The sequence below is a fragment of the Lagopus muta genome, chromosome 10 (genome assembly GCF_023343835.1).
Source record: "Lagopus muta isolate bLagMut1 chromosome 10, bLagMut1 primary, whole genome shotgun sequence".
Lineage (NCBI taxonomy): Eukaryota > Metazoa > Chordata > Aves > Galliformes > Phasianidae > Lagopus > Lagopus muta.
The window spans coordinates 3,965,639-3,984,273 of NC_064442.1; the positions used below are offsets into that span (position 1 = coordinate 3,965,639).

The window sequence follows — 18,635 nt, forward strand, 5'->3', positions numbered from 1 at the left end:
GCACAGTGTGCAGGAGATAACCTAAGCAGAGCAAGTAGACTGGATGACACACTTGGGGTGAAACAGAGGTGGTAAAATGTAATTTTATCTCAGCATTTTCTTTGGCTGACTTCTGAGTCGCCAACATATTAATGGCTCATCCCCTAGCAACTACAGAGCTTCCAACATGCAACTATTCTTTGGTCATAAAGACAAAAAATGGTGTTTGCCAGAACAGAGCTACCCCATTCTGGGTTGCTGACAACAGTCCCAGACTGTCCATATGCTCTGCTGCACTCAGAAGTGGTAAAGCAACATTTTTGCTCCCACTAGGGCTGGTGGTATCCCTGTGGTTGTTATTGTTTCCATCCAGACCCTCTACTCGTTCCCAGAGCTCGCACCCGTTCTGTTTCAGGCTGTACTGATAGCAATGTCACAGATCCTGAGCGTGGAGTAGAGTGAACAGATGTAGCTGCTGTCGCTTCCCTGCACACCGTGGCAGGGCCTGACTTCACTTCATTCCTAGAAAGGCTCCTGTGGGATGGCTGTGGAGTGGTTTAAAGGAAAGGCAGCACGGCTGCTCCTCTGGGCAGGTCTGGGCAGAGGTGGGCATGTGGCCCACATCCTGCAGGGAAGTACAGACCTGACACCTCTGGGGCTGTGGCAGCTAAGAGTAATCTTTTCTTCTAATGGGGTGATTGTAATAGATGAAATGAGGAGCGAGGAGTGAAGCAGCAAAGGACTAGCAGCTCCTTGACTCCCACAGGGGTCAGACAGGCAGTTCTTGGTTCCTCAAGCATGAATTCAAGGCTCTGGAGGTTTTGGTGCAAATTGAGTAAAAAGTTCTTATGGTGCAATTTAGCATTGCTGTTTCTGCACAACTTCGCAATACTGTTCTCGATTAGCTTAAGCCTACGATGCCATTTGAAGGGGTGATTTTATCCCATTTTATCCCCCATCTCTCAGACTGACACTCCCATCTTGTTAAGCCCCAACCAAATCTAGTCATGGAATGGATTGCATGGCTGAATAAATGTTGATACATAGGTTGAATGGGGAAGTAATGCTGTTGGCAATCTGGCCTCAGGTCAGCTTAAGCTGACTGTAAAACTGCACCCTTGGCTGGCATAATCTAATTCCCAAGTGTAACTCTGTTAAACATCCTGATATGCTAAGGCTTCCAGCAGAAGTCTTTGATATTATGCTGTCCTGGAGAATCCTGATGCATTGGACAAACTCAGTTTGGTCAGCAGAAAAGCTAAACTATTATTTTCTACTTACGGTAAAAAGCAGCAGAGGGAGAAATTCACTGTTCTGACTCCTTTCCTAGAAAGACAATCGTGGGCAAAATACCAGTTTCTTTCTAGTGTTAAATCCAGTATCTTCTAGAACTAACTCCTATCACAACTTATAGTGCTTTCAGGGAAGGAGACTCAGTGCTGCATGCCTTCTTTAGGTAAGGATTTGCGTGTTAATCTGCACGTTCTCTGCCAAGGCACTTCAGAGACTTCATTATCTACACTATCACTGTTATTCTCCTCCCCAGAAGCCAGTCTGACCTTAAAAAGAGAGGTAAATATTTTAGCTTCTTTTGCAGAACTGAAATGATGCTCTGCTTGTTTTTGAACTTATTCCCACTAAAATAACCAGCTTGAAGAGGCACTTTCAGCTTCTTGGGGTAAAAACTTCCCTTTTACTAATAGTCACTGGCTCTGTTCATTAATTCACAAGAGGCTCTTCCCTCCCCTGCTTGCATGTTAGCATCTTCAATGGAACAGCTGTGTCATTGCTAAAGGGTGTCAATCTTGCCCTAACACCTTATTGACACCTAGAGTCAGGGAGGCCCCCATCTTTTCCGACTTAGGCAACTTCTCTGAAGCTTCCTTCTCATTTCCTATCAAAATGCTTCCCACCGTAGTCTGACCTGCAGATATAGCCACAGCCTGGCACCATGCACAATAGCAGCCTGAACTGCAGCAGCAAGGTTTGAAATGTTCTGCCTGCATCAGTCCTAGCGATTATAACCTAGAGAATATTCCCTAACAATGTCAAGGGACAATAAGCCACAGCTAATCAATGAGCACAATACCTACAGCACACCAGAGCCCAGAATAGAAACTGCTCCGGCAGGTGGGACAGCTGGCTTGAATTTTTATTTAGTGGTTGTGAAAGGCACCGTGGCTTTCAGTGAGACAAGAACAGCACTGACAGTGACAGATCCCCCATTACATTGTGCCACTGAACAGAATGAGCCACTTCAGCAGATACAGTTCATTTTTCTTAAGAGTTCTGTAATGGGTTGGAATTAGTCTAACATTTCTTTTTTTTTTTTCTTTATCAATTCCCACTACCTACCAATGCTCTGGACTTCCCCTTCGAAGGTCACCTTGACTTTCTGGAGGCCTGGGAAGTTGCTGTGACTCTAGAAAAATCCAGGGCAAATTTGCATGCTGAGCTGACTGCCTGTACAATCTGTCTTAAAACAGCCAGCACAGCAGTGGGTGCCCTGGTCAGGATTTCTATCCTCCCTCACCAATGCTGGGTGCAAGGCAATATTTCCCAGACACAACCTGTTGTGCAATGGAAGGTCTATAGGAACACCCCTCCTTTTATTTCTTATTCTTTTACTCTCCAACACTAAACACGATGTACACTTTTATCCTGTGTTCAAACAGCTCTGTGCTGAAGTTCAGAACAAATTTTCCTCCAGTATCAGTGGAAAGAGATTAAAACCACTGAGCCCACTGAATGTTTGTGCTACTTCGTAGGGGCTGTGGATGACCCAAGAAATCTCAATCAGTGGTTCCTAACAGGAGACAGTAAGCAGTTAATCAACACCAGTTGTTCTGGCCTGCTCCTGGAGTCTCTGTAGCAGAGTGGTGGCCATCAGAAGTTGGCTCTGAGTTGCCCACTGCTAATAGAACCTAAATTTCCCACAGAGCCTAAGCATTTGTGACAGTGGGAAGCATTTATTAACAAACTGCTCAGCAGATGAAGATGGATACAGGTTTTTTTGTTTGTTTGTTTGGACTTGGAGTAGGTCCAGAAAAAGGAGACAAATGGAGTCATAAAAGAAACGTAACATTTTATGAAGTGATCCACTGGTCTTACTTCTCCAGTACTTAAGAAGGCACGTGAGTGCAGCAGGGTCTGGATACGGACCTGAGAACCAACATGTAGGAGCTGTTGCAGGACTTGAACTGACCATGACATTTTAATTCCAGTTTAAGTGGATTTACCCAAATGACTATGATTATTAAATTTGTTAGATCAGTCAAAACTGGGACGATACTAATAGGCAATCTGTGCCCAGAAATCTTTACCTAGCAGTCAATACACAAGACTCAATTGTAAGTAAGTTATATCCTAATTTGAAGACAGATGTGCAGACTATGGGTGTCAGTTAATTTCAACTTGACTCTCAAAAATCCTGCATTATTCCCCTTCAGATCCACCTTCTGTGGGGCTGCAATTCCAAACATCCTGCTGCTTCTCCAAAGCCATCAGCGGATTTCTCCTGGGCCTGAACTGGGCCAATGACATTTTCAGATAGGCTTGGCCAGATGTAGTCGTTAAAAAAACTAGGCCAACGTAGTGTGTGCTGTTAATGAAAGAAACACAGACCCCAGGGGAAAATATGAACATCAGGTTATTTGGCCACCAGCTGACTCCTTATCAATAAGAGCTGTGGCAGAAGGCAGAGCTGTATTATGTGTGCTGAGAGGGCACTGTCGCAAGCACAGGCACCACACTTGGGATAATAACCTAGTCTCAAAATTATGGAACCCACATCAAAGCCATACATGCCTGGCACCCAGTTTTTTTCTTTTTTTTATTTAGTTCTGCTTTTGACATTACACACAAATAACAAACCTAGCTGAGTTGCACTGTGCTGAGCCCTGGGAGCAGGAGCTGCCTGGCCAGAATGGCTGCAGGACCAGGACTCTGTGAAAGCAGAACTTGCTGGCTGGGTGTGCTTGCCCTGAATCACTTCGATATGATCACAAGCTACAAATGATTATTTTCCCCTCTCATAAGCAGGAAGAGTGTAAAAAACTGGCTAAATATTTGACCTAACCTAAAATGAAAGAAGAATATATTCAGCCTCGAACTAAGTGTGCTTTGGGAGCCTGCTTTGTTCGCTCTGACCAAACTGTGTGTCCAGAACTCGGAGCCAGACAGCTAAGACCCGACTATTATTTAAAGGATTGGTGGGGTCACAGCAGCCTGAGCCTCTCGGGTCTGAATTAATCTCCTTGGTGAAGCAGCCTGCTCACACTCAGCTGCATGTGCTCACAGGTACATTTGTGTAGAGCAATGCCATCCAGTGGTTGCTCAGCTTCATCACAAAGCCACTGGCTCCTTCCTCAGGGACATTCTGAGCTGAAATGTTTCTGCTCTGTTCCCAGCCAAGGCAGTCTTCAGATACTGAAAGACTGTGAAAGTGACTGGCTTGACTGTTTCCAGCTTCTTTGTCCTTTTTCATGTAAAAATGAGGTATGTTTTAAATAAGAGCCACTTGAAAATGTTGGAAGATGTTTTGGGGAAATAATATTGTATGTACGCAGTCCAAATATACAAAGTTATGATCAGGCCCGAATTTTGGTGTAGGGAGCAGCTACATGGAGACATGGACAATTACACTGATTTCTAACAGAAAAATAGAGTCTTTGAAAGAAACTTTCTTGCTGGCCTAATCCCAGGAGATCCTGAGTTTGTTCACTGGGACATTTTTGCTTGAGGATGGTGCCTAGAGATAGGGATGTACCACAGCTAAGCTGAGCCTCTCTCCATTAGCCTAACATTTTAAAGAGCCCTGAGCATTAAATCGAGGGGCATTAAATATATCTGGTTGCATCCCCTCTCTTGCCTTCTCCCGAAGAGAGAAATGTTAAAGCCCCACAGGGGCTAAATTAAGATGTCAGCAGTTTTTGCCTGTTGCACTCCCCAAGTCAGACATAATCGCATGGCTCTTGACAAGGACACTTTATCATATTAAATACCATGGTTGGAGCTGGAGCAACTGTTCAGCTTGCCGAGCATCACCCGGCCTGCTGGACACAGCCCGTCCCCAAGGCACTCAGTAACAACTTTCCACAGGCTGCAGAGCTGCACTGCAGAGCCTGCTCTCACTGAGGGGCTGCCCTTTGCAGCCAGGCACTGTACCCCACAGGTCTGACCCTCCTTCAGGCCTCAGCCCCCTCGTGTTCCACCAGGTGCCCACGTACTGCTGCGTTTCAGAGTAGCGTCACTCCTGCTCTGTAGTACAAATTCCAATCAGGCGTGACAAAGCCCACTGGGTGCTGCTGACAACAGGTGTCTCATTAAACATCTCTCAACCTTACAGGCATTCGCATTGACAAGAACCAAACTCACACTCAATCACAGCTTAATCACAGCCAAACTCTATTAACAAGTCATACTAATTACCAACTTCTAACAATTTCTCAGGTTCAGAGGCAAAATATCCTTTCTTTATAGATGAAAACAGACTCGTGATACTCCAGCTCTGGCCATAATTAGGTCCTTTTAAACAAAACAAGCCAAAAATAAAAATCCAGACGGATCCCTTCGTGATAATGGTCCTGAAAGTACAGTTGTACAATGACATGTTTTGTTTGTTTTAATTTTGTATCTGCTATGTTGCCCACAAGGGTCCAATTAGCTTGTTACAGATGCTTGTACCAGTTTTATCCACTTGTCTTTTTTTATTTTTTTTAAGAGGGGTAACTTGTAGCACAGATTGCTGGCCTGCAGGCATCCAGAGATCAACAACCAGCTTTCTGTGATACCAAGCCCCCTGTGAAACAGGCAGTCCTTACTCGCAGCATTCATAATGCAAAAGGTAAAAATGAACAGGGGAGGGAGGGGTTTGCACTGGATTTTGGATTTTTGTGAAATACTCTGGTGCGTTCGAAAGTGGCCTAAAGATGGCAATTCTGCCATGGCTTGGAAATTAAAATGCAGGCTTTATTTTTAATAGCATGAAGTGCTGCCTTGCAGTAAAATACACAGCTCTTAATTTGTGGCTTTGAATTGTGCGTCAGTATTTATTCTTGTCCCCTGTTTTAGCACATGTAATTCTGCGTTAACTGGGATGCTTTTCTCCATTGTGTGGCTGATTGAGTGCCCAAGTACTCAAGAACTCACTTGTGTAATCAATATGCTCACAAAAGGGTACACATAAGTAACAGGACGAATCTGACTTGAACTGACAGTGGGGGCATCAAAGTAAGGACTAATGTCTCATCCTTAACTCATGCTGTTGCTGGAGAGGAAGAAAAAGCAACAGATTGAGTTGGAGGCTAACAAGATTTCCTAACATTTTCGGAGCAGTGTTGTTCGAGGAAGAGAGCCTCCTCCCAGTACCTGCTGTGCAAAACCCAGGAGGTAGTTGTTCATCGGTTTAGTTTATATTTGCTTTTCCTCTCCTCTATTTTAAAAGGAGGTTTTATTTCTCATGGAAGATTACAATGACAGCTGAGCAGAGAATCACCATCTTGAGCCTTAGTTTTGTTATTTAGTATTTAGTATTATTTTTACCTCAGGAGCAGGTAGTTTTACTTCTTCAGTGAGGCAATACAGGATGAACACATCAGGATGCCTGAAACTCCTGGGACAGGTTTGCATTTCCCAAAGGAGGGCTGGTGTGATGTGTGTGGAATCCCAGTTTGGTTCACCTTGAGGTTCATGACCTGATGTGGCAGTTCCGTGGAGCCACAGGCAACCACAAGGAGCTGTAGGAAGAAGCAGAATGGCACTGGGAAATGAATCTACCTTCACCCCCCTCCGCACAGCCCCATCAGTGCTATCCTGCACTTAGAGCCCAGCTGCGTGACCCCAGTGTGATGAGCAGTAACACAACAGGTAACAGTATTGGAAGGGGAGAACTCAAAAATTATTACCTGGCAGGAGCTGGATGGCTTGGTTTTAAGGTTCAGTGTTGAAGGCTTCATCTTGTAAGGACACAGTGTCCTCATCGTGACACTGTCATCCTCCTTCATCCCAAGGCTGACTGGATATGATGAAGTGCGCAGGCCCTGCATAGAATGAAACATAGGAGACTGTGGAGCAAACCACTGCTTTTCCAGATACCATGCATAATACAAAGCAAAGCTTTTTTTGTAGTTTCCAGGCTGAAGATGGATTGGCACATTTCCTTGCTCATCAGGTTCTGGCATGAGCTGGCTGATATTCCAAATGCAGCTCAGCAAGGAAACATACCACAGAGGGGTGGGATACAGTTGAGTAAAGCTGTTGGTGAGTAACAGGGAAATCCTGGTGAGGGTGCACGTGGGCACATATTCTACTAGATGGCACAGAGAGTCTTATCTTTACTGGTGCAGCAGCAGTGGTACTGTGGAAGTGTCACCTCTAGTGAGGGTCATTAAAAATAGAAGTGGTTGCAGTGGCCAGACTAGCAACGGCAAGAGGCACCCGTCATCCCAGGGTAGATGAGTTTCTGAGGCTCTCACACAAGGAGAAATAGAAGTGTATGGCACAATTCTGTTTGAGTAGCAGGAGGAAAAATGAAAGGTCTCTGTTCAAATCCATAGGCAGGTTAGGAGAACAGGAGAACCATGACAACATCTGTGCAGTGCTCCGTCAGGGGAAAATGGAGTTCTCTGTCTAGCCATAGTCTTGTTCCTCCTCATAGCAGGCTGCTTCAGATCACAGCAAAATAGGCTTTTTTTCCTAGGATTTGCCAGATTGAATTTGGAAGAGGCTAGCAGTGTCTGATTGAGGCTGCAAAGATTAGTTCTGGTTCCAGCATTTCTTCAGCCCAGGCACAGCAGCAAAGTGCAACCACAGGGCTGATGTCATCTGTCTGCTTGGGGAGGGCATGCAACCAACAACAGCCCTTCCTAGTTTTGAACTTTGCAGTGGAGACTTCTTTGTTCCCCATGGATTTAATGTTCCTGAGGTTTAAAAAGAATAAATCAGAACAATTGGAGCTTTACTATTCTGTAGAATGGTTGCTTCTGATCAGAAACTGAAATCCCACTCCGTACTCCTCCAGTGTGGAAATCTGTCAGGTAAACAGAAATCACCTCATAAAAGCTCCTAAACAGCTCTGTTTTATATTTTAATTGAGGAACAGAACATTTTAAGTACTTTTATTGGGTGGCGCCTGCTGAATGACAGATGTCCATGGCGGAGTATTGCTGAGCACACTTTCATAAAACAGGGCAATTCCTTGCTTGAAACATTTACAATTAAAGGCTTGATTGAATAACGAGTTCTGTGCATGGAGCTCATTTCTGCACTTGTTTGTGCACCTGAATCAGGCTGGGATCGTTCAGGAGGTTGGATATGAGGTGTCAGTTGCTTTGTTCAATGACCAAATAGTGCTCATGGGCACAGCTGGAAACGTGCCTTTGATTTTTCACCGATAGAGATAAGGTATGCTGTGCTGTGCTGCACTGCGAGACTTGCTAACACCCTCACTTCAGCTGGGAGGCTGAAATTACATGTTAGGAACAATCCCAGTTTGTAAACAGGCAGAGATTTTAAAATGAACAGTAATCCTCAGTAGCTGACAAAGTCTTAAGTAATTTCTGTTTTATTTTTTATTTAACTCCTGTGACCCTTATTACTTTGATACCCGAGAGCTCTCTTTGATACCCATGTCTTTGTGCATCGATTCTCACAATATCTAAAGGAAGTCAGGCCAGCATTAGTATTATTTTATCCGTCTGTATTATTTTATCCAGGGAACTGAGGCATGGAGAGATCAGTGACTTGTCCAATGATATTCTTCAAAAAGGGGTCCCAGTGCTCTAAACACATGACCTATCTTGGGATAGTATTTACAATTTTGCCTTGTAGAAACACTCAAAGCATGGAACAACCAACAACAGAGTGGATGACAGGGTACCAACTGCAGACTTTCATTCTAGCAACGCAGAGACTCAAGTTAGAAAGCATTTCAAGTTACACCAATACTGAACTGAAAAAATACCCATCTCTAACCTGCTACCAACATGAAGTTGTCATGGCACAGAAAATCCTAACAGTGAACGCCTAAACATAGGAAAAAGCCCCCACACCTCTTTGAAAACTTGAATCCACAAAGTAAATCCTGTCTCAGCGGAAGATGTGGGAACAGCAGAAGGCAAAATGTGTCATGGGAAAATCTTACTGGATACAACGCAGGACGAGAACGTGCAAACTGATACAAAATTAAATGCCATCAAACAAGATAACATATACACCAGCACTAAAGAAAATGCACAGCATGCTCACGAAAAAATATTAATTCCAAGGGGGTCTGAGGACATCTAAGCAGCCCCTGGTGACTCTATTTTGCCAGGAATATGGAGGTTTCCAAAAAAGGATGCAGGAAGATGCTGCAGAAATTAAATGAGGAATAAACAAAGTATAAGGGCCGGTCAGTTACAGAACGAAATGGAAGATGTGTCAAACCCAGCCCCAGTATGGAAAAAAACAAAGCAGGTACTGAGTGATTAGCTTGTCTGCTACTAAAAAGTGACCCTGCTGTTCATCTCTAGGACACCATCTTCCCTTCTTCAGCACGCTCTGCAGGCAGTGATTTTCAGGAGTTGCTGGTTTGCACATCCAAAGTAGGTGCATCTCAGTTCAGGGCAAACAAAATGGTAGAACAGCTTTACTTGCAAAATCTTTGTAGATGGGGGAATATTCTGTGGTTGAAAGGAAAAGGATTGTGATTCAGAGGCTGGTGTGAATATGTAAGGGGCTCAATATTTAATAAAGCACACCTTCTTTGTGGCATGAGTGACTGAGCTCATTCATGCTCAACATCCTTGAATTTTGTTGTGCTACTCCACATTTAAGTGATAACACAAATCCTTCTGGAGATCTAAGAAGGCAGGAAACTTTCACAAGTTTTTTGCTGGATACTGACAGTGATTCTGGCAATAGGCTCAGCTGATCAAAATCCCTTTATACTGAGCTGTGGAGGAAGATGCTCCTAAATTCTTCTGCTTTGTCTTTGGAAGGCCAACGGCTTGTGTATTCCAGTAACTCCCCAGATCTCCCATATAAATCAGAGAAGACAAATAAGTTGTAACTACTGTAGTGCCTCAAAATTCTCACAGTCTCCATCACAAGCTTTCTACTGATGAAAAGTAGTGAGCCAGACATATTTCCACAGAAAATATTGGTGGGCCTGTCCAACAGCAGCCAGAAAAGCAAGATGCCTCTTCAGAACATGGGACAGCTGTGGTTACAGTGGGATTATGGAGAATGACAGACAAAGTGAACACAAGTACAAGCAGTGCAAGAAAAATGAGACCCAGAAACTGTTCAGCATCCCTCTGCCTTCTGCTGGCTGCGAGATGGTTTGGAGATTTCTAGAAGTCTTATTCCATGTGCCCCACTCCCGCTGTAGGAGCAAAGAGCCATTTCCAGCTACTTATAAACCCAGCATAGTGGGAAAAATAAATCATGTTTTGGGGCTGTTATTCTCTAAAGAAAACAAGTGGCCTAACCCTGTACATACAGTCACGACACAGGAGTTAGGCTGAAGCATGTGCTGAGGGAGGAGATGAGGATCTGGCTTGCACAGCTGCCTTTGAGCAGGGTCAAGACAATCTCACACAGGGCACAACTCTGTTAGTTTTGTTCTGGTCTTTCTTTCTTTCTTTCTTTCTTTCTTTTTTCTTTTTAAGAGCATTAGCTCTTTTCTAAAAATGATATTCTGCTGTGAGTGGGAAATGAGAACAGGCCAGTCCAAAGGGAAAGAGTGCAATGCATCGGCTACAAGCCTAAATAAATACCGAGGTCTGAAGATGCCTGGCTCAATTTTGTTTTACGGAGTTTCATTTCATGAATCTTTCTCTTTCATTGTTAACCACTCACAGCTGTGATACAATGAATAATAATAATAATAAAAGAAATGTATTCATTATTCATAATAAAAGTTCATATTTCTTGTAGAAATGATATAATTGGTGATCAGGAAGTTACCAGGGCTTTTTAAGTATAAGCACAGCCCCCACATGCCCTGTGTTCAGGGGGGACGTGTTTGTTAAGCCATGGTGGTGGGCTGAGGTGGTGTAGCAGAAATGCTAACTCGTGGCCAGAAGCAGTGATTGAGCACCTGGTGGGAAGGCAGGGCCAACCCAGGGAGCTCAGGTGCATGCAATGCAATGCGATGTGATGCAGCTGAGTGACCAGAAGGGGTGGATCCAGGATCCACCTCTTCCCAGACCTCTTTAAAGGTTGGCAGGAGAGACACAGGTAGCTCACTGAAGACCCCTGCCTATGTGAGGCCTTCTGAAGGTAAGCATTTCATTTATTTCTGCATCTACGGCTGCTGTTTTTGGGCCTGTCCTCTATTGCTGCAGCCAAAGGTTTTGCGATACTGCTATTATTGTTGTGTTTTCCGTAGTGTTATAGATTTACAGGTGTCCTCTGTCATCCTGCAGCAACAGCTTTGGCTATGGAATTAGCATTCCTTGACTGTGTCCCGTTGAGTGTGATGTGTGTTTCCATGAGGATGCAGCTAGGGCTTGAGTTAAAGCATAGCAAAGTTGAAGCTTTGGGGAATCTGGCATGTGAAATGTTCCTGGGTTTCTTTGACAATGAAAATAATGAATCTCTCTGCCATATTCCCCAAGTGTTTTCCTAGATGTCTACTAGTTAGCCCCTTGCTTCCTGCCTGCAATTAGCACTTACATTGTTGCAAAGGGAGATGAAATTCGCTCTCTGCCATTCTCCTTCAGAAATCTCTCACACCTTTCCTACTGGGTGGGAATATGAGCTGTGGGTAAGGGGAGATTCTAGTAGTGGAATTAGATTTGCAAGCAATCCTATCCCCCCGTGTCTCTTCTATTAGATATTGGTCCTCATCATGGTGTGTGAGCATGGAAGCCCACAAACAGGATTTCTTTCAGCAAAGACCCAAATTTTCACGACTTCCTTCTGCCCCTGGAATTATAGAGGCACAAACTGGTCCACATGCATTTCGCACAGGGTAACTGCAGCTGGATAAGTGCCTGCTATTTTGGTGAAGGAGAAGGGTGAGCGTAAAGCTGGGAGTACATGACCACTGACCTTAATTAGAGAAGATAAAAATGTTGAAACATGATTCCTATGAAAACCAAGGAAGGTCTTTATCACTGAGTGTTTCCACATGGATGCCACTGAGAAGAGGTCAAGCGTTTTCTATATACTTTAAGTAAACAGCAGATTGAGTTCATAGTCTGGACTGGATTTGAGCAGCCTCTGTATTCTGCAACATCATAATTGAGTCTTATGTACTTAAGATTTGATTGATATCCACCAACATTATTACCTGAGATCTGCCAGGAAACACAGAGGCTATTAAGAGCTTGCTAGTGAAGCTATGCCTAGTGTCATATATGGCTAACCCCAGGGCTGGGACTGGGCCTTGGGCTCTGACTTCAGCAGAGGAAGAACGATGGTTTCTCTTAGGAGTTGCTGTTGTTGGTTTTTGTCTGATAATACATATCTTCAAATCTTTCCTGTCATGTAAAAAATGCCCATAATCTGCAAAATTAAACTTGTTGAATGAGAAATGCATTGCATGTCAGGAACAGAATGCTTCAAATAAGGCAGTTTATTTACGTGCCACTAATGAAGCATATCATGCCATGTTAAGATATCAGGCAAAAAATTCTTGTGTTCTTCCTTGCAGTTATGCAGGCTGAAGGTTAAGACAACTGAATGCAGTGGCTTTGTATCAAAACCAACTCAGTCTCCCTACCTGGAAATGGGATGACAATTGAATCACAAATTGCAGTCTTATATCTGCAGATTTAGCTCTAGTATCACTGCCACCTATTCTTATGTTATCAGGTAACAGCATTCATCACAGATGCTCCACATTCCCTTCTTGTCTTCACTAGAAGTCCTGTTTGCAGATAGGGAAAAGAAGTCACAGAGCAATGATTCAAGTCCACACAACCCAGTGGCAGACCATCCTGAGCCCCCAGTTCGACCCAGCAGACCTAATAACTTCTACAGCTATTACAAGCAGGAAGAAAGGGCAGGAGTGTGCTTAGGGCCTAACTAAAAACAGATGAGTCACTGGAAGTATCCCTATCCTTCACATGAGGACTGGAAGTATTGGTGCCCAAATTATTTAAGTGTATTGCTGGGAGGAGGGAATGAGGCATGAAACATGGGAACTTCATTCTCTCAACTTTCAAGCTGAGCAATAAAGGTTTAGATGCAGCCAAAGCAGAAAATCCCTCTTTCCTGGTCTGCATCTGCTTGTTAAAAGGAAAAAGAAAGGGCAGCTGATTTGTGAGTGCTTTCCTGCTAGAACTGTAGATTTGAAAGCTGTGCCCTTGATTAATGTGGGGAATGCAATTGCATGTGCCATTAATTATTACTGATAAACCAAAGCAGTGATAGTCAAAGTCTCCTGCCACTGAGATCAGGTTCTGTGAAAAAGAAAAACCCAGGAGCCTCCAGCCTATCAGTATTTTTTGTTTGTTTGTTTTTTGGTGAAATGTCTGAATTGCAAGTCTCCAAACTTGGTGTGTTCTCCAAGTACGTGATCTCTACAGGTGCAGATCAAGAGAGCTGAAGCTTATCTACACAGACAGCAAAAAGCAGCTTACTGTCCCATTAGCATGTGACCAGCCCCAATTATGGCTTCTTCCCCATGACATCAGTATGCAATGGAGGATCTCACTTTTTTTTTTCCTCTTGCCAGAGGCAAGCGAATACATTAGCCAGCAGTGAGGTGTGGGGCGGGCGGATGTGTAACTCTGGGGTGATTTGGATTCCACACTCGTGTGGGGGTGTGAGCCAACCTCAGAAGTCATTTGCACTGATGCTGACACATACAGCATCCCTCAGAGATCTGTCTATCAAACTGCAACATGCTATGCAGAAAAATTAGATTACTCGTGCTGCAATAAAGAAGGGAAGATGACAATGATGGGGGGGGAAAAGAACTTCAAAATCTAACAGCTATTTATGAAATGAGTATAAATCCTAACAATGGAGAAGTATCCTAGAGACTTATTTATTTTAGCTCTTGCAAACCATTTCAAGGAGAGTGAGTTGGAAAGATCCTATTAATTCTGACACTGCCTCTGGAAAAAAACCACTTCATCACGATTGTCACATTACAGTTATTGTGAAATACCATCTTAAGTACTCATTATGATTTTGCTGCTGGTCTTGCTGCTCTCAGCAGCAGGGTTTCCTCTGGCTTTGCTAAGTGCAGGATCAGGCCCTCTCTCTTTCTCTCTATGAATTGCAAATGGACTGCTCGTGTGCCAGCTGAGTAACTAGGCAAAGTTCACTGTGCTCAGTTCAAAGATGCAAGATGAAGCTCAGGGCATTTCACTCACAGTATTTGCAGAGTTCAGGTCTACAAAAGTGTTAAAGTGGTTTAATACAAAATCCATAAGACAAACGTTATGCAGCTATGTGTGAAGCCCTGTCCAATAAAATCCATTTCTTTGGGAAAAAATACAAAGTAGTAAAACATATTTTGTGTAAAAAAGAAAAGGCTATGCGAAGCTTAGGAAAATCCTATAAATCAGAATGCTGTACAGCTTCAGGAAAGGAGATTTAAAATAAATCTGTGGAAGAATATACACAGACACACACACAGATAGCTGGAAATGGATCTGGGCAAGTGCTGAGGTTAGAACTTCTCAGATAGCACTGTGGGACTAGTTTTACAATACCAGATAATGGTGAGGTTTGGCTGAATGCTGATTTTTTTCATTGTAGTAATAACTAACCTATGTTGGGGTTTCTATGGTATTTGCTCCTTGAGTTATTCCCCAGGAATGCTATCTAGGAAAGGTAATTGAAACTTTTAACTCCTGCCTGCCCTGGATCATCCATTAGCCATGCTGCTGTCAGCTGCAAATTGTTTTACTATTGTTATTATTTCTGGAGGAGCCAGTTGTTGTACATTGGCTTGATCTGTCAAGCAATTCCAGCCATTTCCTGTGGGGTTTATTACCCTGTTTTGGTTGTCTCTTCCCAGAGTTAAGTTGTGGTTCCTGTCCAAGCCAGAAGAAGAGCTACATTTGGTGGCCCTGCATCTCACGTAGCCTCTGTGCAGCTGCTGGCCTGCTGTCCAGGACAAGGAACTGCCACGTGGTACGTTTAGCTTTCCCTGCTCATTCTTTGAGTGTGTGACACTGTTAAACTCTGGTGTAGATCACCCAAGCTGTGTGATTCAAGCCTGCCTAGTAGTTTTGGAGGGCTTTTTCTGGCTTTGGCTGCTTAATGCAGACATGCAATTTCAATGTGACCACACATAGTGGAAGTACACGGAATTATAGGTCTTCTTAAAATTGTCAGGAGCAAATATGATCAGATCTGGTTCTTGATCTCATTACTGTCTGAAAGATTTGACTGGCATTTTTAAATGCCATGATTTATGTTCTTCACCTTAACACAGCCCTCGGTAGTGTAAACCCAGTAACTCTATTACTCTCCAGGGCAACTTCTAGGAATCTGATTGGAGAATTTACACAACGCTGTGTCTATAAGAAAATATTAACATGGATTAAGACGAGTTGATAGATATTAAACTAGGCTATAGAATGAAAACCACTGAGAATAAATCAAATAACTTTGCCTAACTACAGAAAGTATTTGTAAAGCCCTGTAAGGTTTCCATTTCCTAAAGCCACCTGCCATCTCAAATGCCCATAATCAGTCACAGATGTTGGATACCAACCTGCTAACCTTATGGCTTTGAGAGAAAATATTGCACTTTTGTAAACTCATTCTTGGGTGTTTCTTTTATTTCTTAAAAAAACCTAAACTTTCATCCCTTATTTTCCACGTAAATGTAATGAGTTATATCAACTCTGACACTTGGTTCTGCTTAGCCTTCCAGTTCTGGTTAGCTGCTTTCCTACCTGGCTCTTCAGATATTTGAAGACCTCAGATTGTTGTTGTTCTAGTTGTTAGGGTACTTTTTGACTTTACAACTCGCGATTCCCATTCTGGCAGTGAAGAATCCAACAAGATGCAAAATGTACATCTTTTCTGTAACCATTTGCTAATGGAGAAGTGCATATTTTTCTTTTCTCAACTAGTGTTTGTCTCCACAATGAAGATATATCAAGTACTGAGCTTTTATGAAGTACTCTGGAAACAGGGAGGAAAAAAAAAGTAGCAAAAAACAATGAAAATATAAAATCCACTATGAAACAAGAGATGTTTTAGCACCTATTGGAATCAAAAGAAAGAATTTCATAGATTGGGAAAGGTACCAAAAGAGGCCAAGCTGCCGAAGACCGTTAGATGCTGTTAGGATATATTGATATTTGAGCCCAATGGTGGGTTTGGCTTGGCTGAGGAAGGAGGAATTATTCCACTTCAGCTTGTGAAGACAGACTGGGAGTGGGAGTTGTAACGGAGGTAGGAAGCAGACTGGATTTTATTAGACTTCCATCATCTTTAAGAGATCCCTAACCAGATCAGGTTTCAGCCTCTCCCTCCACTCTTGTGTCAACCTTTGGTTCTGTTTTTGCTGGAGGATAAGTTTCATTATATTAATAAGCAGCACAAGTGGTTCCAATTGTGGAAGAACCACTCTGAGCTGTCAGAAATGATCAGAGGAGAAATTTCAACCTTTCCATGATCGCAGCCTCTTCTTCTGGTGCCTCAACTCAGCGCTTCCCCAGCGCACTTCACATTGTTTAGCAACCACGACAATAATAAAAGGTACACTTACATTTTGGTGAGAATACATTATTTTGAGGAACTTTATTCTCTGATCATGTAGTACATCAGTGCTCATGAACCAGATGTTACTGGGAATAACTAGGCTAACATCCAATCTGCTGTCTGGAAGACCAGATCTGGGGACATACTATGAAACTGTACATCTTCAATTTTCTACTGCAGTCAAATTTCAAACGCAAACATCTTTAATTATGCCACTATAACAATGAGCCTGCATTGTTTTGTTTTTTTTATTGCTAATATAGAAATAAGTAGGAAAAACTCAGGAAAAGTACCCCAAAAGCTGAGGCTGTTTGGTCTGTATCTTAAAGTGATTCCCTGCTGCTTACCAGCCATAATGCTCAGCTTTTGTATTCCTCAAAGCATCCGCATGAGGGAAAGCATTTTAGGTAGACAGAGAAGATAAGGAATCCCTATGAGGGTGGAAGCACTACCAGCTTAATTTTGCAGATAGGAAAGTGGCACAAACACGAAGTATTAAATTCCTCTGAGCCCAAAAGAGCGGCCAGTAGAGAGGAGCAGGTCTGACTCGGAGAATGCACCCTAACCATTAAGGCCATCCTCAGGTGAGCAGAAGGAGGCAGCTGTGGAACAGGCATCCTCAGGTTGTGCCTCTGAAGCTGCTCAGGCTTTGTGCAGCACCATGTGCATGCCCTGCAGTTTCCCTCAGGTTGCAAGGCTGGGCTCACAGATCTACCCTGAAATAACTGAGAATCACACTCCATCTCAACAGGTTTCCCCACTGCCAGGGGAGGATCTGAGTGAAGTTTAGTTTTCAAATTAAACTCACCTGGGACTAGTCACTGAAATGTCATCCATGAGATAGAACAAAAAAAAAAAGGGAGAAATGTAAAAGGAAATCTTTGTAGCCAGGACTACCTGACTCTCCCACAGTAGGAGACACGAGAATACTGTTTCATGTCATGGAGATGTAGTTAAAATGCAGACTGCATATCCTTGTTCTCAGAATTTGAGAGGTGTGGTTTATGCATGTGGACAAGCCATCGTTCCTCCCTTTGATCTATCACTTGATGTAGAGGAAAGGCTTTTATGTGTTAGTCCCATATAATGGATAATTTAGTCTGAAACCATTATAAAAAGTATTACACTTTGGGTACATATGCTTCAATTATTCTTGAAAGTACATGGAAATATTTTATGACATTCACATATAATTCAAGTTGTGTTTTTTTTTTTTCTTTTTAAACCAAACTAAAACCAGAACTTTTGTTTATCATCCAAACAAATTTGTTCTCCTGAGGCAAGTTTGCAAGTATTTTAAAAGACTTCTGCCCTTTTATGGAATACATTTTAAGGTAAAAATGTAACCACTGTCTTTGGATGTTAAAGAAGAAAAATGTTAGAGTCATCATTCACTGAAATTACTACTGGTGCATATTGCTTTTTAGCTGCCTATATTTAATCTGTTTATGAATAAAATTACTTACAATGAAAAGTAATAAATACAGACTTAAATTCTCCTTATACAAGTGCACTTATTTCTGAACTTAAAAATTAATCCTGTCACCCCTTTTACAAACAGGATTGACGAGAGAGAGAGACCTGAAACAGTTACCCTTAAAACCATGAACTGCTGCGGTGATGCGAGATGCTGGCAAAGAGCAGAATTCCCCTTCTCCCACAGTAATAATTCCTGCAGGGAAAGCATCTTATCTTATTTTTTCACCTAGATGTTTTTCTTCTCCAGGTACGTTCCTAATGACAGATTTGGGAAACAGCGACAGCTGAACACCTGCATTCTTCTCAGCCTTTGCACCTTACTGCCTCAGTTTCCCTACTGATCATTAAAGCACATTTATATCAGGAACTGTTTTTCCAACTATGAAAATTATCTCAGCATTTGATATTGATTTTCTTTTACTGAAAGATAGCTGGGATCTTCACATTTTGCATTCCACAGCAGAGAAAGTGCTGGTGGAAGATACTGGCCTGTAACACCTACCACTGGCCCT

At 42.8% G+C, this 18,635-nt stretch overlaps 1 protein-coding gene and 1 long non-coding RNA gene across 3 annotated transcripts in view; one reads left to right on the forward strand and one right to left on the reverse strand.

The window, feature by feature from the left end:
- Window positions 1-18,635, forward strand: part of LOC125698371 (protein FAM169B-like) — a 262,140-nt gene that overhangs the window by 238,322 nt on the left and 5,183 nt on the right. The window contains exons 19-20 of the mRNA XM_048956594.1: window positions 14,945-15,060; window positions 18,206-18,370. The gene's annotated coding sequence lies outside the window, so the exon portion shown is untranslated. The remainder of the gene's footprint in view (window positions 1-14,944; window positions 15,061-18,205; window positions 18,371-18,635) is intronic.
- The window catches only part of LOC125698374 (uncharacterized), a 99,591-nt gene that overhangs the window by 18,625 nt on the left and 62,331 nt on the right, over window positions 1-18,635 (reverse strand). For both annotated transcript variants that reach the window (XR_007379168.1, XR_007379167.1), the window contains exons 2-3: window positions 6,885-7,019; window positions 6,523-6,716 (exon numbers count right to left, since the gene is read on the reverse strand). This is a non-coding gene — a long non-coding RNA (uncharacterized LOC125698374). The remainder of the gene's footprint in view (window positions 1-6,522; window positions 6,717-6,884; window positions 7,020-18,635) is intronic.